General features: G+C 35.9%; 1 protein-coding gene across 14 annotated transcripts in view; it reads left to right on the forward strand.

Moving 5' to 3' along the window:
* The window catches only part of LOC127072822 (uncharacterized), a 224,804-nt gene that overhangs the window by 156,025 nt on the left and 43,895 nt on the right, over positions 1 to 24,884 (forward strand). For 13 of the 14 annotated variants that reach the window (XM_051013579.1, XM_051013583.1, XM_051013584.1 and 10 more), the window contains one exon: positions 24,705 to 24,871. The gene's annotated coding sequence lies outside the window, so the exon portion shown is untranslated. Of the gene's footprint in view, positions 1 to 20,506; positions 20,869 to 24,704; positions 24,872 to 24,884 lie in introns of those variants that run through there. The other variant, XM_051013591.1, reaches the window with a different exon arrangement.

Genomic DNA, 24,884 nt, shown 5'->3' on the forward strand with positions numbered 1-24,884 from the left:
TCCCGCTTCATACGTCATGGAAAAAGGATTTAAAACACGAAGGGATTACAGAGAGAAGAGGATATATTCACACTCAAGGTAGAACGGTAATTCTCGATCGAGACTGCCAGCAAACGAATCCATTCGAATGAGTGGCGTCGGCGAAAGGTTGGGAGAAGGGAGAAAGAGAAAGAAGAGAGAGAGAGAGAGAGAGAGAGAGAGAGAAAGAAAGAGAAAAAGAGGAAGAGGATGAGAGGGAAAAGAGGAGATTCTTTTGTTACGTTCCGTCAGAGTCCCGGATATATCCGTGGTTCTATGATCGCGAATGCAATTCTAAAAGCAGTCCTAGTCGTCGTTGTCATCGTAGTCGTCGTTGTCGTGGTCGTCATCGTCGTCGTCGTCGCCGCCAACACCGTCGTCGTTGTCATCATCGTCGAAGCGTCATCGTTCTGCGCATCCTCCCTGGTACACGTAACGCAGAACAGGAATGCGATGTTGAATAGAGAGAATTAATGGGAACGACGAGGCACCCGAGGTAATAACGTGGAGTGTAGAGCTCTTGGGATAGCCGTTGTACTGGACGCTTCGAAGCAAATAGCGCAACAGTATACGCACACGCGTATTCGTTTCTTTTTCTGTGTAAATCCATGTATATACGTATGGTCAGTTCGGCTAGGCCTCGTACCACTGCAAAATTTGCGCAAGCGAGAAATACAAATATGCCTACTGCCACATATCCCTTTCTCTTTCTATCTCTCTCTTTGCCTCTCTTTGTGTATCTATGTCTCTCTTTCTCTTTCTCTCCCCCCTCCCCTCGTTGCATTGCGACATACGCATTCCCACCGATCGAAACATTACTGCCTCTCCGCTCGACCGTGATTTTGGACGATGACGTTGCCTCGGACTGATTCAAAGGACCACCGAACGTTGCTTCTCGCGTCATGAGATAGCAGCAGTCACGAGTAAAATTAATTAGCATGCTCGCAACTCTCGCAAGAGAGATACTACTATAGAACTAAACGCAAGCTTCGATTGATCTATTGGCATCGGGCAGTTACTCTTCTCCTCTATTCTGTCGTTGCGAACGAACGAACGAACGAACAAATTTTTATTGAAATTCTATATCTGCATGACCCCTCTTGCTTTTACCTATACGAAGTTAATCAAAGTTAACTACCGTAGAAATAATTGCGTCGAGCGAACATCTTCCTGTTGTTTCGTTAAAAGTTATTGGAAACTCGATCAGTGATAAAGATACTGGTACGCTTGGACAATGATGGACGATGCGCCATCGTATCTTCCTATCCTCGTATTCTCGCGCTTTGTCTTGTCGAGAGATAAAGTAAACTCGTTAGATGGCTGATTATCAAAATGTTTCGTAATTCGAAGAGTTGCAGCGAGTATATAGCCTGCTTATAAAATCTCATTAAAATTTTGGTTTTTATATTCCCGTCGATATATCTAGGATCGTTAGAAAGAGCTAAAAAATTAATGTCCGTTATTAAAAATGACAAATAATCATTTCCCGATTTCCATGAATAGCCCAAAATATTTTTCCTTTTATTAACGAAGCAAAAGTGAAACGCCTCGTAGTATTTTTATTTCCTACGATCAACATGTTGCATAAAATTTATGTCAGGGATATATCGTAACGATTCTTAAACGATCATAAAACCGAAAGAGCTTTTCGTGTCTTTATTTTTACGAGTCATTCTATACAGGTATTCGAACATGCGCAGAGATTTGTAAAACAAGCAAACGCGATTTTTCAATTATCGGAGCAATGCCGTCCTGATTAAATTTCTCGTTGCTGTACGCGAAATACATATTTGTTTAATCGGAGGCATGCATCTCTATGTTCGGGTAGCGATAGAAAGCAATAAATATTCGTGTACAGTATATGTACAAAGTTTAATAATACAGAGAAGTACTATTACGGACCACCAACAAAAAAAGAACAAATTATAAAAAATTGATGACAAATCGATGTACGTATATGTGAAATACATTGATTTACGTTCATACGAATGGAAACGCAATTATAGCCTCCGGCGTAACCACCAAACCACCTCATTCGTGCGGTCAATACAATATTCTAATAAACATTGATGTTATATTTGTGTATTATTTGAAAATTTATATTTGAATATTTAATTATAAATACATTCGAAGATTATACAATATCTATAAGGATAAGATAATGAAAAAAAAAGAATACATTTCTGAAAATCGATTTTGTACATTGAAATAGGTACTTACGTAACTGTGCGTTATTGAAATATATACGTATTTGTATAATATTAATAAAATCGCTCTTATATCGATAGTATCGAAATATATAAGTTTTTGTTCGAAGTCTCTAGACCTTCCGTTCGGAATATACATCGTTTCGAAATTCGTCATTCATTATCTGAAAAACAAGTAGTGTGAATATTAACTGCATATAAAAGCAGTAAATAAATACTTTTCACTTTTCACTGTTTACATAATAAAACTGGCGTAAAGGCTGGAAGTTTATATAGGTCACTGTGTCAATGCCTCTTTGTAGTAAAATTATCAGATCAACGTAGTAGATCAAGTGGCTCAACGTTTACAAAACACTTTTTATTTAAATCAGAATACTTTAGAAATTGAAAATCGTAAAGACTTGAAATAAAAACCATATTAATAATTTTATAAACAATTTTTTATAACAAAAATTCTAAAGATTGAACAAATTGTTATAAATAATTTGTTAAAAATTAGTTCTACGAATTAGTCCTGCAAATATATATATGTACACATTTATTGAGTTTTTCATTGGATCATTAATAATATTTCATCTTTCTATCTCATTGTGTCGAATAACAAAAGATAATGTTTGTCGAAGTAAATAATATTCCAACAGTATGTTCTGTAATATACATTATGACAAACGATTAAATACCACGAAGATATAAATTATATGTCATGATAGTGATCAATGGTTAACCGATGTCATTGATTATAATTGATACTCGACGGAATAAGCGCTAGTTACATTACTGCAAATAACAATACACATAGATCATTTTGCTATCTTACCTCTAAACACAAAGTTCTCTTTTCTCGATTATAAAGTTTTTTCGAAAAATTGAAAATTCTTCGATTGTTTAGAAACTGTCTCGGAATCAGTTTTCTATTTTTTGAAATATTGGAATCAGTTTATATATGACATTTATGGTGAAAAATATTTTTCTTTCGGAAGGAAATGTTATATAAAACAGATAGCATGCGTCGTGACTAGATATATAAAAATGACTGAACCCAGACGAACGTCAAGGAGAAAAGAAGAAAATATTAGGACTAATCGGTGCCGCGAGATTCGCATTGTGACAAGGTGAACGTAAAACGATGATGGAGTTTAAAGTTAATCGGTTCCTTTGAACGAAGACAGTAGGATACGTAAGTACAGGATCTCGTTTAGACTTCGTGCTCGATTTATATCGTTTATATCCAGAAAGTCTCTTTTGGATGAGGGCCAGGTTAGATAACAGAAAAGAGAAGTCTATTTTCTTTTCGGAGTTAAATTTGTATTATTCTTCTTTTAACTTATGGCAATAGGGTTTGGATCCTTTGCAGTGATGGAAGACGATAGTTGAGACAGAATGTGCTAGATTTATCTTTGACTAATGACATTCTTGTCGCATAATAGTATGACGCATGAAAGTGCTTGCACAGCCACCACGCTTGGACGTGCCTGATTTATATCGTCAGGTATTAGATTCATACGTCGGTACTGCGTTAGTAGGTAGGGATCATTTTTTTGCGAAACCCAAGAGCAACACAATATGGTACCTATCTGATATTCTTTCGATCTATCATTATTTGTCACAAATCTTGTTATGTTAAACGATCGTATAGTCAGTTACATTTACGTTATCAAATAAAGGACTTGTAATAAATAAAAAGGGATGATAGCGCAATTAAATTAATTTGGATTATTTGATTTTCTGTGGCTCGTCGAATTTATCATGATTGCCAAAGTGTTAACCTTGAATTTGAACGGTAGTCACTGAGCGAGACGACTACGATTACGACGACTACGACGACAAGCCTGAGGGTTATCCGCATATATGAGGTCAGTCGTTAATTACATTTAGCATTGCCATCAACGGATATCCCACGCCGTGGTAATGTCGTGATACTGATGGGACGTAAATTAACCGATCCACCAAGCCATCCGCGATACTCTCCGTCCGGCTTTCGAGCGATCTACTAGAAGGGTTTCCATCACTTCGAGGAAGATAGATTTTCTTCGAGGTAAGCGCGACATCGCTTCTCCCCTCCCTCCTTCCCCCTCCCTCGTAAGAGGTCACTGACTGTCGGAATAATGCTGACACGAGACGATTTCGCGTAATAAATTCAATTAGTTGAACGAGACAATTAAGTTATATCGATTTCTTAATAAAGAACTTTAAAAGTCAATAATCTTTCTTGAAAAATTAATACATATTATAATATTGAAAAAATATTACATATTATAATAAAAGATTGATATATCGTAATTAAAAATTCATATACCATGATATTATTCGTAAAGTAACATGATATATCAAATCAGAATATAATTTCTGATTTTGTTGAAATTATAGTGAAAGTTCAATAGATATAACTTGTAAATAAGAAATTATTTTGATGTAGAAGATGAAAAAACCAGGAGATTACGACTCGTAATCGTAGTTAAAATTACAAAACTAAAACCGCATTGACGTGCGACGTTCCGTATTGTGATATAAATCTGACAACAACTCATCGTGAAGTTCCAATAACCGAACAAAATCGTTTCTCGATTTCCGGATTATCTATAGCTTTTGAAAAAATCTCAGCATAGAAGCCATTTTCAGAAATTTCACGAAAGTTCTTTTTCGATTTTCTCAATATACCTACCCTAATCTAAGGCTTTTCTCTGCACCTTTCTTCTCCTTCAGAGAATTCGTCGCCGTATTTTCTTTTCGTCCACATTTTTCGTCTAAGTCTCTTTGTTGTTCTCTTCCTTTCTTTCTCTCATGGCTACCCTCTTGCTTTCTAACAGCCCTTTTGTTCCATATCGCAGGCTTTTTCATGCCTTCTCGCTTCGACTATTTCGGATCAATAATTACGGGATCTTACAGTCGTCTCATTCGAAAAGTTGTTGATTATTTGATCATTTAAAAATTATTTTAATAAAAATCAATCCTTTACTATCATATTTCTAACTAAAGTAAAAAAAATTAACGTTTCTAAAATTTAAGAGTCTAATAATGGTATGACAAAGTTGAGTGACTTGGATAACATTGAATTCTTTTCGTTTCTCTTATCGTTTCTCAAAATATTCACAATTAACTGGAAAACTTTAGCCTCAACAAATAACGCGTCGAAACTTCAACGAGAAAAGAAATACTTATTCCGGAATTATTCGGATCGATCCGAGTTATCTATGTATGTCGAATTTCGACCGAAGGTCAAATTATTCGAACGAAGAGCCGAGAAGGCCCGAGTTGCAATTTCATTGCAATTTCTCTTGTGCTTTAACATCGTAGGTCGTTGAAACGGATTATTCTCCGTGGTTGTTACACGTTAATTTGAGAAGTAAAAGGTAGTTATTTCTCTCTCTCTCTCTCTCTCTCTTTCTCTTTCTCCCTTCTCCTCCATGAAAATCCTGTCAGAACTGAGCCGAGCATAAAGTACAGACAATAAACGAAAGGCCCAACGGGTCCGTGACTTTGGCCCATTGCCCGCCGTCTTTAACCTTCCTTCCTTCCTTCCTCCCTTCACATTTGTCGAGTTAACTCCGAATGTAAGACTCCACGAGGCCGAGATCCTTTGTCTTCCTCGTACTCTCGACGCATCTCGAAGGAGTTAGGGACGTAACGTTAAATGGGTACACCTAATATCCACGCCCGAGCCTAAATTATACGACAGTCCTTACCGCTCATTTGGTATTCCACGAGGATAATTCCACGTGAATCCATTAGGCGCGTGGATGAGAGGTGTTAAGTTTCCTCCTACTATCTTCCTCTGGAAGAGTACGAGAGGGGAAAGCGAGGGAGAGAAGGAAAGAAGAAAGAAAAGCAGAAGACAGAAGTTGAGGGCGATGTAAAAGGTAGTAGTAGAGAGAACGTAACAAGAAGATAGCTTGCAATGGCAGATGTATGTGTGTGTGTATGTAAGAGATAGAAAAAGGAAAAACGAACTGTGTAAGAAGGGTATGAAAAAGAGGGGTGCTGCAAGCATTAACGTCTCATCCCCAGACAAGATGTAGCATCTCCTCTTGTCATCGTCATCCTCTTTTCCTTCTATGGTCCAACGACAAAAGAATTAACGCGGTGGTTAATTCGGATCGTCATTAACCGACTACGAGGCGAATGGACCACGAAAGTCTACCTTCTTTTCTATCTTTCTCTCTCTCTCTCTCTCTCTCTCTCTCTCTCTCTTTCTCTCTCTTTCTCTCTTTCTTTCTTCTTCTCATCATTCTCGTCTCTCACTCCACTTCCTTTTCTTTCTTTTATCACCTAACGACTTTAAGCAGGTCCGTTAAACGAGCTTACCGTCTCATCTCTTAGACGTGTATTAAGAAAAATCTCGCGGTTTACTACGATTACGAGCCTCGCAGGTTAAACCTATCAGATCCTCGGTTATTGCGATACGCTGCACGGAACGTGCGATGCTTTAACGAGCGCTCTTTCCTTCCAATTTCTCTTGCTCGTTTTCCTGAAATTTTGCTCACCCAATCGATGAAAAAATCGTCTTGTTTCCTGTCGAAGATTAAGTGTCGTTTCTTAATTAAAATCGAATAACAACGTTTCATACAGAATCATGACGATTCGTTTCCCTATAAGATTTTCATGTTATTTTCGAATTAATAGAAATTTTTTGGAAAGATAATAACGATAATCGATTTCGTACGAGAATTTTTCTCGATGGCGAGACATAGGATAAACTCAAGTAATAGAATGTGAATGCAACATAACAATGCTAATGAAAGATAGCTATAATAAAAAACAAGAGAAAATTATTGACAACGAAAAATATCTGCGTTTCTGCTGCCATTATTTTGTTCAATCACCAAAATATTATCGTTCAATAGGAAAGTATGATCATTGTATTTCTACCAACAGGGATTTTATCGAACGATATAGACGTGTTCATTGGTCTAATATTTCTGAATATTTCATATTTAAAATCATTGAGAATGAAAGAGAAACAGAGAGAGAGAGAGAGAGAGAGAGAGAGAGAGAGAGAGGAAGAGAGAGAGAGAGAATCATACAAATAGAAAGGGTTAAATGCAAAAGGTAGAAATCTGCTTTTCGAAACGAAGCAAAAACCCGCTTTCGAAACGAATTCCGTCCTAGATTGACAGAGAGGAAAGGGAGATAGAGATGGAGATAGATAGAGAGAGAGAGAGAGAGAGAGAGAGAGGGAGAGAGAGAGAGAGAAAGAGAGCGAGTAGGAAGAACGAACGAACGTATGCTTTTTCCCTTTTTGTGTTCTACCTTCCTTTATTTCAGTCTCTCCAGATACGGCTTGGAAATTCACGTGGCGCACTGTGCAGATAAACAGTATAAAGGTCGGAGCTTTTCATTGAAGGGACCTCGTCTGAAACAACGGATAGCGAGAACGAAAAAGGAGCAGTAGCTCGTGCATCGTTGGGTGCACGCGCGCACACGGCGTTCACGTAAGAGAGCGAAAGAGAGAGAGAGAATCTGGTTAGGTAGGTGGAGCAACGAAGGCGAATAAGATGATAACTTTTTCGTGAAACTTACGCGCATTACGTCTAAATCCGCACAACTCAACCGTTTTATTCTGAATAGAAAGAATAGAATGGGCCATGGAACAAAAAGAAGAGAAGAGAAAGAGATAGCCGAAATAAGAGGGATATCAGACACAGCGTGGAATCAGCAAAGACAATTTTAGAAATGCCGAATGAATAAAATAAGAAAGCTGCGATGAATTGTTTAATACGATATTTTTTATTTATCAAATTCAGTGTGAAATTCGTTCTCTTTTGAAATATTAAAGTTTTTAACGTTTGAATATTTTTAATTAATTTCTGACTTTGTATGTTTCGAGTTATGGTAAAATAATTCTCGACACTTTTCATTAAAATTTGTAATTTAAACAAAGAGTACGTTTCGTATTATCTATACGAATAATATATGCTTTAGGTAAGGATGATATTTCAAATAATAATAACCGACGAATTTCATGCATAACATTTTACGTAAAGCATGTTACAGTAACAAGAAGAGAATAATTAAACGAAGCAGATTCACTAAACGTTTCTATAGCGGATACGTTCATTAATCATAATGTTACATGCGGATACATAGCGGCAATTAAGGTGGCTCAACGGCTTATAAGAAGATATTCATACGACTGATAAGAAATCAAGCAAGCTTTTGAGATCTTTTAATTAAGTAAAACATTGATATAATTTTGTTAAAAATAAAACTGGATTTGGCAAGATCTTCTCAAGAATTTATATGTTACGATAGAAGAATCTTTTTTTTTTATCATATTCCTCTGATACAAAAATCGTACTTAAGAAATATTTTGATATTTTAACGAAATGTTACAAATGAAATTTTTATATGGATTCGTCGCAGTTTTTACCTTTGAATATTCTGGTATAATTTCCAGCGGCTATAATCGATAAAATTTATGATACAGAAAACCTTATATCAACCGTTCCAAGTTATTCCTTCGTTCTGCCGCAAAATAACGAAGCGAAGGAATGAAACGAGATCAATGAGATGCTTACGGTTCTCCCTCTGCTTTCCTCCCCCTCTCTTTTTCCTCTGCTTCGCCTCGATCGATCTCCCTGAGGCACACGCACACGAAAAACACTTTCTTACCGCATACCAACCGTTAGCAACTAGGAAGGTGTGAGGTCCTTCGTTTTAGAGGAAACGCCGTAGGAAAATGGGACGGATAGCGCAAAGTTGCTTCGGAATTCAAAGAAGACGGAAAGAAAATGGAGCGGAAGAGAAGAAAAATAGAAAGAGAGAGAGAGAAAGAGATGGGTACTCTAGGAGATACGGAGAAATACCAAGAAGGAGAGAAAATGAGAGGGGAGAGGGTAGGAGAAAAGAAAAGAGAGACAAAGACATCGATATCGTTCGCTAAGGCAGGAAATAGAGTACGCCAATGAAGAAAAATGGCCGCCAAATTCTTGACAGATCCTTTATTATCCCTTTGCTAAAGCTTTTCTATACGCTTCGAGCTAAAGTAAAGTAAAGGGAAGGAAAGGAAAGGAAAGAATGGGAGGGAGATTGGGCGGTAAGAAGGAAAGAGAAGAAAAAAAAAAGAAAAAAAGATGCAAGTAGCCGATTTCGGTTAAATTCTTTCCGGTCGCGAGGCAGATACGAGTTTGCACGAAATCTTGGATACCAAAAACGTTCGTGTTCGTAGTACCGTGGAAATAAATGAACCTATGACTACCCGAACGATTTTAAAAATTCTTTCCAATAGACGGTGGTACTTTAAGGTTCCTTCCGGCCTTATTTTACATTAAGGAGACTCTATACGTTGTGAAAAATCGTCGTCACGCCGAACTATCTTTGTAAAATACGTTTTTGGGAAGATTATACATGTCAAAATGTTAAGGCGAACCCTGGTATAAATGATAATGGTCATAATTTTGTCAAAAACTTGTCAAACATTAATATATAAACGGCATAGCTCAAACTCGTTCATTTTCTGTTCTTGGACTTTTAACGAGGTGTCGAGAGATCAAGCAATTTTAGTATACGTTTGTAGATCTTTCGAGAAGTTTTCTCCTCTTATTTACCAAAAATGTAGACAGGACGCAACAGCGTCTATATGCTCAAGGCAGATATCTCCTAACACGTACATTTAACTTCGCGAGACAGTAAACTCCGAGGAGTTAATATTAAACGTCATACGGTACTAGTCGTTTACTCGAGGATAGTAGTTGACCAAACAAAAAAGAGTGCAATTTCCTTCATCTAAAACCGAGAGAAACTGTCTCGAAGTTTACAAGGCCGATGCATCGCTTAGCAGGGTAACAGAATGTGTTTAAATTCTCTCCCTTCCCCTCCCACCTCTCTCTCTCTCTCTCTCTCTCTCTCTCTCTCTCTTTATTTCTCTCTTTGACGTAGAAACGAAAACGAAATAAGCTTAAAAGTGGGACGTATAACGAATAAAAGCGTGCTCATCCGATCGGTGAATTAATTGCTGAAGTAAGCATCCATAAATAAAAGTCTACGTATTCCTTACCCTCTTCATATAATTCTTCCTTTCTATTGCTCGTTCTGTCTTGCCCTTCTCCGTTACTTTCGGACGTGTTCCAACTAGCCCCAGCGTGAATCAATAGAGAATACGCCAGAGGCGAAGAAGTTATACCTCGGCGTAGAGGAGAATTGTCTGAAAGCATTTTCCGTGCACCCTCTTCTTCTTCCGTTGCACCTTCCGTGCAAGCCGGCACTTTCGTCGTAAGCTGAAACGAAGTTGCGTTTAATTACACGAAGACAATATTGTCGAGAGAGAATGCGTTTCCCTTTTAGCAGTGTACGGTGATATCGCTTTAAACAACAAACGTCCAACCAACGCAAAAAACCAGAGACCGGATCTTCTTCTCCCGTTCAACTCGCTTTTTCTTCCTTTTGGGAACATCCTAAACCAACCGTTTTTGCCCTGTCCGTTCCTCTTTCTTTCTTTCACCCTTTCTCTCTCTCTCTCTCTTTCTCTCTCACTCTTCCTCTCTCTTTCTCTTTCTCTTTCTCTTTCTCCCTCGTCCAATTTCGTAAGTAACGTCTATATGATTGCTCGTAACAGCTTAACGCATTTTATCTTATAACTAGTACAAATTCTTCAAAATTTCTCAAGTTCTTGAAGAAATTTTTAATTAGAACACTTGGTGAAGTTCAATCTGACAATTATGCGCATATGTAATGTGCATAAATGAAAATTCGTTCCTTTTCCATTTCTTTCTTTTCTCTTTCTGCCTTTTTTTTGTAACAAAAATGTTGTTCATCCTGTAAGGTGTATAGTAATAATTAAATAGTAAATTCTAATAATTAAATAGTAAAAATAATTAAAAGTAATAATTAAATAATAATTTCAAAATGTTCTATTAACGAGATATGAATCTTATTAAATTTTAATTTACAAATAATATAAATTAATTAATTTTATTGACGCAACAAAACGCTGTACTGATTGTACGTGTAATAAATCAAACTAATTTTTCTGTTATCCTGTCAAATCTCCATTTTAATTGTATGCGTATTAAGTATTCCGTAATTATTAGAAATACAAATGGAGTTTTACTTTATACTTTAATAATGTCACTTAAACTTCATCGTTCTCAAAATCTGCTTTGCAGAAATTCATATGCTAAAAATTATTTAAATATTTGAAAATTTGAAATATTTAGAAGCCAATATTGGTTGAGTAATATCAGTCTTCATTGTTTTATTCTGTCAATGACACAAAAAGAAGGGGATTCCCATCATCGCCATATTTGGATAGTTCGTTTTTATCGTCTCGCGAATAAATTAAAGCAAATTAGGAAATGTAATTATTCTCTGTTCCTTGGAATCGTAGTTTCGTTGATACTTCATCGTGAAATATTCAAAGTATAAGAAAAGTAAACATTAACGGTAGCGATGCAAATCATTTATAATCCTCAAACGAAACGTACACTATGTTTTATTATAGAAGAAAATACCAACGTGTATCTACCTATGTGTATATATGCATGTAAATCGATAGCAGATATGTAACAGATATGAAAACATATATTTCTTATGTAATATGACAATATAACGATAGATCTAAATTACTTTATTATTCTAACTATCGATATATCATGATTCTCTTGCTCGTTATTTTTCACGCATAAATCTCACACGATATCTAGGAAATAGACACATAAATAAATCAAAGTAATTGATCGACCATTTCAAGAGGGGAAACAAAGGAAGTTAACTGTGGGGATAGGGGAGCTCGAATTTCCTTTAATCGTTAGTCCTATCGACGATCCGGTTCGACTATTTCAGACTTTTTCCAATCGAACGATAATCGGCAGTCACTCTTTCTCTCGCACCCATCGTTTTTTGATCTTAATGATGATTCAGTGCGGAAGTGACGGTCATTAAGCGTGACTCATGTGTTTCGCAATCGAAATAATCCGATTTCGCTTTGTTTCTTCGTTACGGTAATTTTAATCACTACATCCAGCACATAGTTTCGATAAACCCGTCGTTCTCTCCGTTTATATTTGTCCACGATTTTTTTCGATCGTTCGACTTCGTTATATTTTCTCTCGCGTAAATACAGATCGCAAAAATCGTCGAATATTTTTCCTACATCTCTCGTTTTACATCGTAACTTTAGACCTCACAGGAACATTCTCATTACATTAACTGGTATACGCTATGAAATCGTGATCTTGACATCGAAACGAGTCACGCGATATCTCGATAGCCGTCTCGGGAACGAAACGACGCGTATCTTTTATCTCGATCAACTAGAAATATTGCTCGAGTTGATGTCGTTGCAAATTGATAACTTAATTCGTCCGATTGATTTTTATTACTCCTCTCTAAATTGATCGTTATTGTCCGAGGAAACGGAAAGACATTTGGCTCTTAACTTTTCGTGTACCTGTTGAATTTCTAAACACGAGGAATAATTACACGTCGAATTAATATTTTAAGTTTAAACGAAATAACATTATTTCGAATACTTTAACAACGATTTCAGTACAATGAATTTTGGTAATACCTACGGCCAAATGTCAGGTTAAAAGTACTTCATCGTACTTCAGTAAACCAAAGAAAACGTTAAGCTCTTTTTGTGGGATTCATTTATAAGATGAAAAAAGTGGAAACCCCGAATTTCCGGGAAAAGTTAATTAGATTTCTGGAATACCGGGAAGTTATACAAACTCATTAACGAAGCATTAATCGTACGTTTAACTGGATGAATGAGCGAAGAATTCCCCAGTGGCGGTAGTGTTCTCATTTGAAGAGCGTTGAATTTCTCTCTCTCTCTCTCTCTCTCTCTCTCTCTCTCTCTCTCTCTCTCTCTTTCTCTCTTTCATTCTCCCAATCAAAGCTCGTCTAACGCCTCGGATTGAATCGTTTTACGAGAGCGCTATCGAACTCAGCCAAGTGTGTTCGTTGGTTGCTTCGAAGCGATCAGTCTCTCTTACTTATACTACAAAGTGGGATCTGGAGGCTGGACTGGAGAAGCGTAATGGTCGACGTAGTAGCTCGTTAATGTGCCACGGCGATATCGTGAACTATAGTGATTCAATAATTCAGTACTAACGTACCCTTCGGTGGTATTCCACCACTCTCTCAAGGGTGTTGACCTATATGCGAGATTCTCCAACCGAGATAGAGAACATGTATTGGGCGTCGTATTGCGGAGAAAGCAGCCACCCTAACAGAGAAAGAGAGAGAGAGAGAGAGAGAGAGAAAGAAAGAGAGAGAGAGAGAGAGAGACAAGAGATGAGAAAGACAGAAAGGGAAAATGTAGGCGGATCCTTTGTCGAGTCTCGCGATTCCAAGTCTCGAACCATCCCAATCGTAGAACACAGTGGATGTCCACCATGAGAAACGTTTTCCGCCCTCGATGGTTCAGTTGAAAGGATACACCACATTCCCAGCATAGGACATATTCATCCTACGGAAAACAATGAGAACCTCGGTGGAAGCATTGAAACAATACTTGTATTTGCCTCGGTTAACCTTAAGCGAGAATCTCCTCTGAGAAAAGCAGGATCCATGAGCAGGAGAAGAAGGAAGACGACGACGTCGTTGCTTTCAGTCCTTTTGTCCTGTAATTGCGCACTCGATTACGATAAGACATATCAAACGAGAAGAGAGTGGACTCGATTACGGAGAAACCGTCTTTGTCTAAAAGTAAGTGCGAAGGCGAGAACTTCTTTAACATACATTTAGTGTTAAGAGAAACCTCTTGAAAGTTATACGTGTTAGAGACACAAATAGAGATAGATAGATAGATAAATAGAGAGAAAGAGAGAGATACAATGAGGAACACATTAATGCTCTTAGAGTGGCTCAACGAGTACGATTGTTTTCGTTTGACTTTATTTCGAATATTATCTATGTTTCTAAATGGAAGCTTGCCTTTAATGCAACGTTTAACGATCTCTCAGCGACGTCTCTTTATTTCTTTAACTTCTCTGGTTTCAGATTCTTTGAAACATTTTTATGTTATGTTTATATTAAACGAGTCGTTTTTTTCTTCGAGGATAAACAAAAAAGATCCAATCGTTCCTCCTATCGTTTTATGGGAACTATTACTGCATCTCGTTTCCCTTATCGAGAAGCGCTTCGTTTAGTTTAGATTTTCTTAGATTACGCTTTAGTGTCCCCATAAATTTTCCTTCGATTCGACGAATTGGACATGGGCCATCTCGGCGGAAATATAGCGGCGCGTTTCACGATGCCCCCAAGTGCATCGCGGGATTTACAACTTTGCTTTTCCGCTGGCTGACATATCGGATTCCATTCGGGAGAAACTTTATTAAATTCTGATTCATCCGTAGACAACGATTTCCTTCTATCTCCCCGATGGTTCTCAATTTCTTCTCGATGTTCTATTCGAACGAAATTCAAATTTCTTAGTTCGAAACAATAAAATCGAAATTCAATACGACGTCTCGAACGAACAACGAAGGGTCCTTGATCGCATAAAATATGTTTTAAGATCAAAGTTATGTATTTTATTAAGCGCGAAAGTTTCCCAATTTATCGCGTAACTGTTTGTTCGTAAATTTACATTCGTGTCTTCTACGAAAATTCTATTCATTTTTATTGATCTACTATGTAAATCAATACATGATCTTCTTTCGTAAAAAACGTAAAAGTAGACTCAAGAAATGTCGAGGTATATCAGTTTCCTTTTCCATCATTTTTCTTCTATTACACAATTCCAACGATTCGAGAACGATGATCGAGTACACTGATGATGTAATTCTTCGAAGCGAGTGCATTATCGTAAAAAATTTCGTTGAAAATATGGGAAGAAAATTCTACTGCCTTGACACTTGTTTTTATCCCTTCACTTTTTCAACTTTTCTCCCCTACTCTGCCCCCCTCACTCTTTTTCCCTTTTTATTTTTCTTTCTTTCTCTCTCCTTTTTCTTCTGAGTCTTTATACCGAACAAAGTTTTCGGAAGTTCGATGTCTCGTAAATTTTTCATTAATCTCTAGAAAATAGAAGGTTTTAATTTTCAAGGAAAAAATTTACCTTAAGAAAAAGAAAAAATAAAATTGAGAGAGATTGAAGGAAGAGGAAAACACGTTACTAATTAATGATCTCAATGAATGAATACAGAAAAATGAATTACGATAAATGACGTGTAATATATTGTATATTTTTTTATTATGTTGTAAAAAGTTTATAGTAAAGTACTGTTATCTATATACGTACATATGTTACGTATATATGTTTCGAGAATGTAATCTTTGATACAGTAGATATTACTCCTGTAATTCGTTTTTCGATGAACGAAAGTAAGAAAAACAGAGTAAAGAAAACATAGGGGAATCGATTCCTCACAAATTTTATAAAAATCCATATTATTTTTATAAACGTAGTCGTACACATACAAACGAGAGAAAAACATAAGAAAAATTTATAAAAAATTCTAAAGCAATTGCGAATTTTATTTGAGAAATTTTTAACCTTCCTACTACTACGATCATACCTTTGTGTCATAATATTGATTTTGGTATTGGTATTAGTGCGTTCTGCATACTACGTTTTTGTAGTTAATATTGAGATAAAAATATAACGTAAAGTCTTTTTTTGCCAATAGGATATCGATTTCTTTAAAAAAGAAAACTGTGGTCATAAAGCTAGAGAAATTTCATTGGATTTTGTTAGTTAAACATCGTCGATAAATTTCGATTTACATTCATATATTTCTCCACATTTTTTTAGCTATCCTTCTTTAATAGAACGACTTTTATAGAAAAAGTCTAAACATGATAGTTAAGAAATAATATATTTGAGAAAGGAGAGAATGACAAGAAAAGTTAAAGATTGCTGAATGAAACAAAAAGAACATGGATCTATGTATGCATATTTATATTTAAATATCTCTTTTCCTTGGCAACAATACTATCGCATAATTGTTGTTAATATTACGTAAAATTACATGCGATGATATCTAAGGATCATTTAGAAAAAAAAATTAATTCCAAACAGCGAGAAAATCGTTAACGCTGAAAAATATTTAACAATACATTCTGATCGTACAATCGAGAAATGTAACATTTTTTTTATAATTACATTGCGGAACATGAAAGAAATGAACAACTCCTTTCATCGTATGCCAGGAAGAAAAGTCAATCATTGTTTCCAGTTTTGTGATAGAACGGCGAACAAGTTGGGAACAATACGGGTTTCTCGAGGTCTGAAAATCTGGCAGAAATCTTCCTTCCTGCCGCAAACGCGGTACGTCCAATTCTTGCTTTAATTACGGCGACTTTGCGTCAAGCTGCTGGTACGGAAGCAGTTTAATGGAAACGAAGAACTTCGGTCTTGTAGCCGCTTCGGTTTTGGCTCGTATTGTGTGTCGAAATTATTCCATCCCACGACTAACTATTAAAAATTGTCAATTGTTCTCCTCCCGTTCAATATACGCACATACACACACATATTATATAGATGCGTTCACGTTGTATTTTCTAAAATTAATAAATATATTTATAAAACTGAACATATATTAAATTGAATAAATATTAAAAGAGCGTATCAAGTCTTTCCACAAGCACAGTAATTTACACGACGTTCCATCATTTTCATTCGCTGATGTATCTTGTATTTTATATAATATATATGATAACTTCCATCACAGTAGTATGCTATAGGAACATATTAAATCATGTGATGGTACGTATTTTAAACAATGGATTTGTTCCACACGACTACTTGCATCGCGCGTAATTGCTCAGCTATGAGAACAATATCTCTGTTCTCTCTTTCATCTCTCTTCTCCTACCCTGCCTTTTCGCTTACTCATTACAAAATTTCTCTTGGTCCTTTACTTCCGTCAATATCAGTAAGTTTAAAAAAAATTTTTCGATTTTCATAAATATTAAACTTCCATGTTTCAAGGATAATATTAAACATTTATTTAACGTATCGCATGTGCTTTGAAAGTTTCATGTACATTTAGCTACTGTTTTTTTAACATCGTTTATCTACAGAAAGGAAGATATTCAAATATTTTGTTATACCCGGTAGCAAATCCGAGCGAAATGGAATAGCCAGGCTGAGAAGTTCGAAACAGCATGGTAAAGCGATAACACTATTGAGAATGGTAGTTTGTTGTTAATCGAACGGAAACGCATCGATAGTAAGTTCGTTTCAACAAAATCGTTGCTTTCGAATTGATCACGAAACGAAGAAATTTACGTGACCGGAGTAATTATCGGATCATCAAACGAAACGAAATATTTTCTTGTGAAATACTTGGACAATTTTTTCCGAATAATTTAGATAAATCTAATTTAATAAGCGTAGTTTTATTAAATTCAATCAGTTTGATCTAACGCAACAATGTTATTCGAAACTCTTGAATAATTAATGAAGCATAATTACTACCATATTAAAAAAGAATTATATACTACAGGATAAAGTATCACAAATGAAATGATTTTATCACTGTATAATTGATATCTTTCGTGTTGTCACTTATCGCTTAACCTTTCTACCAGGTAAAACTATTGTCCCACGTGTTGGAGAACGCACGGATGATCATTCTTTCAGAATATTCACGGATGCACGGGTGTCTCCACACGAGAAAGAGAGAGAGAGAGAGAGAGAGAGAGAGAGAGAGAGAGAGAGTGTGTGTGTGTATGTGTAACAAACGGGGGAGAATAGATGCGTGCATACGTGGCTCTTCTGCGCTGATTAATTCATCCCTCGCCAATATCAGACACTGTCGGTCCAGCAGTGCAGAGGTCCGTACGACAAGCCATTAAATTTAGGAACGTTACCTCGATGTGTTTTCGAGCGTACATTTACAGTCCTTGCTTTGATAAAACATATTCCTTTATATCGAAAGTTTTGCATAGAAGAAATATGAAAAATGAAAATCTACATAGGACTTTTTATATTAATTACCAACACACGAAACTTTTTATATTAATTATAACACAAAAAATATGTATAATATATGGTACATTATTGTTTAAAATCCAATAAAATTTTTCTATAGTATTAATTTCTACAGCATCATTAAATCACTAATTCATAATAGTTCATTAACGCAAAAATCTGATGTGGGTATATAAGCCGATGAATGTTGTAAAATGCGATCTATTGTTATTAAAATGGTAGAGGATATCATAAATTTATCGAAGAGAATTGAAAGAATTCGTATCAACTACCGTGCACGTACAATCGCGAAAGAGAATATGGCTCACGGTAGAATGGCTTTAATTTGGCGACTACCATTAATTATGCTAAAACAACGGTATCATTTCGCAGTAGAATAATCGCCGAAATCGCGATTAGCTCGCCGCTATGTAGATATACATATATATATAAATATATATATATGTAAGTATGTATGTATATATGTATGTATGCATGTAGATACATAGCAAAGCACTAGTATTAGATTCTCAGCGGCATTTGTTACTTATTATCGTGGGAGGCACAATATCGAGCAATATATGTCTATATATATATATATATCGATTTAACAGTACATCGACCGCAAATACAGAATATTTTTGCATTTCATCGACCAGTTTCAACAACTACTGGTTAATCGAAATATAAAATTATATTGATAAAGTTGGAATTATGGATACTTAAATACACGATAAAGTACAAGAGGTTCGGCCAAATACGAATCTACTAAAAAGTTCAATGAAAATAATTTTATATCGTGAATTTTAATGAACAATAAAAAAACTGATGAGATATTTGTACGTAGTATAAATGCGTTCTTCAAAACCTTTTATGAAGGGAAGCTATCGAAAATATTATTAAAAACTGTTTTTATTCTATTATTTTGTATAAATGTAATTGGTAATATTTCTATATTCGTCTGACCGCAATATTTTATTTCGAAATTGAATAACGGATGGAAAAGAATACAGTTTGATCAGTTTTCTATGCGCAGCGACATCGAGTAAAATGGATATAAGCCAACGATTGGACATTCTCTTTGGAAGAAGCAGTTCTCTTTCGTTCACGAAAGTACGCGGAATACTTTTCGTCTATTCTACTGTTTGAAGATTTATCGGTTTCTCGTGAAAAGTGATAAAGAAAATTACTCGGTAAGATTTTATTCTCCGCTAGGAATATCATTTTAATCAAGATCAAGGTAGCTATTTCTCTTCTAATAAAATATTATCCGATAGTAACAAAAATTAGCTGTGATAAATAAATCGTCTTAAAATAACCCGATAATGAAAAAATAATATTTACAAATTTAGTTATTAGTTTTATAAATTAAATAGACATCGTTCATTTAATCCGTTTTATTAGTCATACGATTGTCATAGTTTTATTTTCAATATATTAAAAAATATTCCAATACTTTGTCGAACTTGAATTTGTTTGATCAATTTATAAACATATTAATTAGAAAGATCTTGAGTTATGTCCTATTTACATTAATTATTGGTACATACATATAACAATATGTAACTACCACTATACGTTTTTTCATATTTTTATCAGTCGAATAAGCATACTCAAAGGAACGGAAACTAGTCGATAATGGCTCGATCCTTTCGCTCGCGTGCAAACGCTTGTTTCATTTACTTTGACGTATCCACTCAACCCCATCCTCGACGTCTATGTCGATTTATGACCTAGCAGGAGTCCCGGTCAGAATTTCATTTCGAGAAGAGAACATTCACCCTTTCCTCGGGGAGTCATCCTACTTCTTTGCACCTCGTTCTCTCTCTCTCTCTTTCTTTTTCTTTCTTAAAAGCATTATTCGTTACTTGAAAAAAATTGTGAAAAACCTCTTTTTAAAACGAATCTTTTTCCTTTCATCTTTGTTTGTTCGTTCTTATTCCATTCTCGTAAAGATATTATTTAATCTGTGAATAAAAACGATATACATTCGTAAAAGAAAGATACAGAATCAAAAATAAGAGACACATGCACGTGAGAATGGATGTTTTATACGCATGAAAGAACATGCTTCCAGTTATCGAATATAGACGAGAGCTAGCGTGTTCTATCTATCTATACATCTATCTACACGTTCGCGTCTCGCTCGGTGGCATGTAGAGACGCGAGTTGGAAAAAGTTTCCTCGGGTGAGCCGTGATTCATGGTTGGGCAGCATCGCTGCCCTTGTTCCTTGTCGCTCAACAATTTTATAGGCTTATCCGTTACATCCTGATCGTACTCTGAGCGTCGTTTCGAGCCAACTTTCACGTGCAAACGTCTCTGTTCTTTTTTCCTTTTTTTCTTTTTTTTCTTTTTTTCACGCGTATTTAGTCATTTCGCTACCCTAAAACATTTTTTTTCCTTTCTTCCTATTTTTTGTTCTATTTTAGAAATATGAAAATTGTCAAAATTTGAAAGCGTTATATAAAAACTTAAAATTCCCTATCCGTCACTCATTCATAGTAACTCGTCGATCTCCGTTGAGTAATACGAAAGATTGTTCCGCGATTTTCTTTTTTTAACTCGGTAACGTGAGTAACGCCGTATTATGATAACGTATCGACCGATAACACTCGTTATTCACTTACAGGCGGCTTAAACTCTGCCGTGTCGTGTATATCGTTTATCCGATTCAGTGTTTGATATATTATCGTTGTGCTTGTGCCTGTTAAAAATAAAGTGAAATTGAGAAGGAGAAATCGTTGGATTTTTAATTAATAAAAAATTCGAATTAGACTTTGTAAGTAAATATATATGTATGTACGTATACGAAGAGAAGAAATTAATATTATTCGATGAAATCGTTCGATCAGTGATCAGAATGAAAGAATAGAGAAAATATTTCATGCTACGAGGATATTATAATGAAATGGATAAGAAAAATGAAGGAAGATCTTGGAAAATTTGATTCCATTTTTTTCGTTCTCCTTACGAATACTACGATTTGACGGAATCAATATTTTCTATCGTAGCTCGCTCGAAGCTTCTGAGATACGATAACGATATCATCTAACGCTATATCTCGACATACTCAATAGTGCAAAAATATCCGAAATTTTTTTAGCGAAATAAGTTTTTATTAATTTTATTACTCCTAAATTTCTCGAAAATGTTATAAATTCTTATAACAGTACGTGATTATTACGATTGATTTTTCTATTAATAGTTACTCTATTAATTTTTCTTACTACATTCAAATCGGTATTTTAGATAGCATTCAAATCAAATTTAGACTTTTTCTCTTGACTAAAATAGCAATGAGACGAATATCGATACTTGAATGACCATGAAAACTTAAAATAGTATCTACAACTTGGCATACTGTTCTAATTGATTAAAAATTATATTAAAAATAAATTTACAATGTCTTTGCAAGCAATAATGCGAAATAGAAACGATATTTATTTTATTTCTGCGAAATACAAAAGATAAAACGTCCTTCTAGAAATTTCAAAAACAGTATTAAACGTCATCTGGTTTTATCTTCTGGAAATTAATTGTTTAATCGCATTCTCGATGGTAGTTTACGTAGTAACGTCAGAACAAACGCGTTTCTTCCGTCAACGAAGAGCCATAATTCGTCTTGCCTTATTTTCCTATCTCAAGAGAGGACGAGATGCACGACGAAAACGTCGTCGGGGATTCCATCCTATCCGAGCATGTCTACTGGCTGGCTTTTCTTGAAAAAGCAGCTATACCTTGCTGGATCGTCGACCATAATTCTAGAGTATATCTCTTTCTAGGCTTTCAACGAGTAGGATCCTCTCGTAAAATCTCGCCAATCTTCTTTTCTCCTTCTTTTACTTTTCTTCTACGATCCATTTTTCCTCCTTATTGTATCTTGATGACTATACTGAATAATTGTACAAACGTAAAGAAGATAACTCAGGAAGATAACAATTACATGTGCAATAGAGAGATTCTATATGAGAATGTCCAAGTTTATATTTCACATGTTTAAGTATTGGAAAAGTTATAAACTTAAATTACAGAGAACGATTGATAGAAGCTTATATCATTCATTCCGAAGTCCATTTTCGTTTCCTTTTATGATCATAGCTAAGCTATTACTCAGTTCGAGCTTTTCCTTCGAAGAAGGTAGATAGCCGAAACCCTAACTACCCAAAGTAATAAAAAGGCGACGAAACCTGTGTAGCAAGGAACCATCTGGAAAGTATTCTCGTGGGATAGGGTGGACTCAAGAGTGCTTTTAAACGTGGTTAAAAAGGACCGCGTGAGAAAGGCTCGTGTCAAGGATGAACGAGAGCAAAATAGTTGGCGGTCGGTTAGGGGAATGCAATGCGGAAGGAAGGAAGGAAGGAAGGAAGGAAGGAAGGAAGGAAGGAAGAAAGAAAAGAAGGAAAGAAGGAAGGGTGGTGGTCAATGGGCGAACATATTTGAAGTTTTCGAGCAGCTTGGAATTACCCTCGTCTCCACCCTTTTTCTTTCCATATAGATAACTACATACCTATGTACATACATCTATATATCTATATATTAAAGTATATCCTTCGAAATATAAAAGAAGAAGAGAGTGACGCGTGAGTTGCTCGGAGAGAAGGGTTATTCCTTAGAGAGTAACGTGCCGTTATCGTCGTCGTTGTCGTCGTCGTTGTCGTCGTCGCCGTCGTCATCGTCGTCGCCGTCGTCATCGTCGTCGTCGTCGTCGTTGTCGTTGTCGTTGTCGTTGTCGTTGTCGTCAGGGTTGGCACGATGGCCGAGGAAACAGGCCTATTGTAATCGGAGTGGCGCGATCTTCCTCGGGTCGAAAAGCACGCTTTGCCAATAGCAAGGGGTGCCAAGACAATGACGGAAAGAGCAAGACGTCTGGTCGATGCTAGACGGAGGGATACCGTGCGTCGAGGAATGCCGGTTTCTGTTGAAGGGGCGTTGGATCTGTATTGCCTTGTCGTATGAACCGAAGCGTTGTGATAAGATATACTATCCTTGTAGAAGAGCTATTCTAACCCTGAATGCAGCCAGTCGAGACATTGTCGATCCTGTCTGTCGGTTGTAAATCGTAAGAAAGTATTTAGTTCTCTGAAGATCGACGAAGTAGAATGATTCTTTGGCGGCGTTCATGGCTAAGGGATTTCGTTTTATCATTGATAGCTTGGAAGAAGATAAAAAAGATATAAAGCAATGCATACCCACTTTAACGACGTAAATATCTGCTAAGTAATATTCAGAAAGGCGTGAAGAATTTGATTTACGAGTAAAGGGAAAGATGTAAAGAAAAGAAATAGAAACCGTTGTGGTAAATATTCAAATTTCATTCCATCCATGCTACGCACGATCTTTCTTTGGTGTGATAAACGTCGTGCTTTGTGGAAAGATGGAAAAAAGAAAAGTTTCTTCAGACGAATAAACGACGAAAGAAGTTGAAAATTATCAATATTTTCCTTGTTCTCTTGCCGGCAAGAATGTAATTAAAAATATATCTCGTATACTTCAAACTTGTTCGAGGTTCTTTCGCAAGACTCGTAACATAAAAGTTGTGTAATTTTGTCAGATAATAAAATAAATTAATTATATGAAAATGAACCGTCGTATCTGCAATCATAAAAATTATATCCAATTCTGAATCATGCCAATTGGTGGATATCTCTTGGTAGAGAAATTACTAATTATCAATATTTTTAATTTTCTTTCTCTTTATGCAAAAAAAAAGATATCATTTTATCATTAACAATTAGATACAAATCAATTATAAAGTACATAATGCTTCGTTAGAATTTTGAATATTTCAACTTTGTAACGCGTCACACCTTTCTCTCGTCTCCTTTTTTTGTTTTTTTTTTTTTTATTTTTTTTCATTCGACGCGCTACGATTCGTGAACAAATTGAAATAGTCGCGAAACGAGAGAACGGCCACCCTTTCCGTTCATCCTTCGCTAAACGTACGTCGCACGTGCTACGCGCACTTCGACATCACGAAACGCGAAATTCGAATCCGTTCGTGCTCAGCAGCCCGAAACCTCATCCAACCAGAGCGGTTTCCTGATTTTTCTTTTAACGAACGACTGAGCGATATCATTACTTTTTCTCTCATGTACGATGAGTTACGAACGAATTCATTAATATTCTTAATGGTATTCGACGTTAGATCAAGTTTTGTGTGTGTGTGTGTATATATATATATATATATATATATATATATATATATATATAATACTTTTGTCCTTGTAAGTAGTTCTACAGTCGTAATAAATATTCTATTGAAAATTGTGAATAAAAACTACTGTCGGTAAATTCTATCGAAATTTTTGCTAAATTTACACATTTTTTATAAAATAATCCATTCTAGTCATTTTAAGGGTATGATTTAACATTGATCACCGAATTGATCGGAAACATTATCGTACCGAATAGATATAAGCGAAAGTGTACGTGTGAGGAAGAGAAAATCGAGAGAAAGAGAGAGAGAGAGAGAAATAGAGAGATAGATGAGAAGACTGGTATGGGTTTTAATAAGCTTCTTTAGACGAAGGAGGAGAGGTTGGATCCCAAGACGTTTATTGGTCCATAAAGCCGTCGGATACGCGGTTCTGTAACGATCTATTTTCCCTGTTCCAGTGACGGTTCAACCCACCCACGTAAAGACATCGACAACATTTACGACGAAGGTTTGGAACCTTGGACGGCTGGTATCAAGAGCGACACATTGATGCACCGACTATCGATTCGTGGCAGCACCAACGGTGAGGAGACAGCGACCCGCTGGCAAGGAAATTTCGATAGACGTGAGTAAACCCA

Source organism: Vespula vulgaris, chromosome 2 (assembly GCF_905475345.1).
Source record: "Vespula vulgaris chromosome 2, iyVesVulg1.1, whole genome shotgun sequence".
NCBI lineage: Eukaryota > Metazoa > Arthropoda > Insecta > Hymenoptera > Vespidae > Vespula > Vespula vulgaris.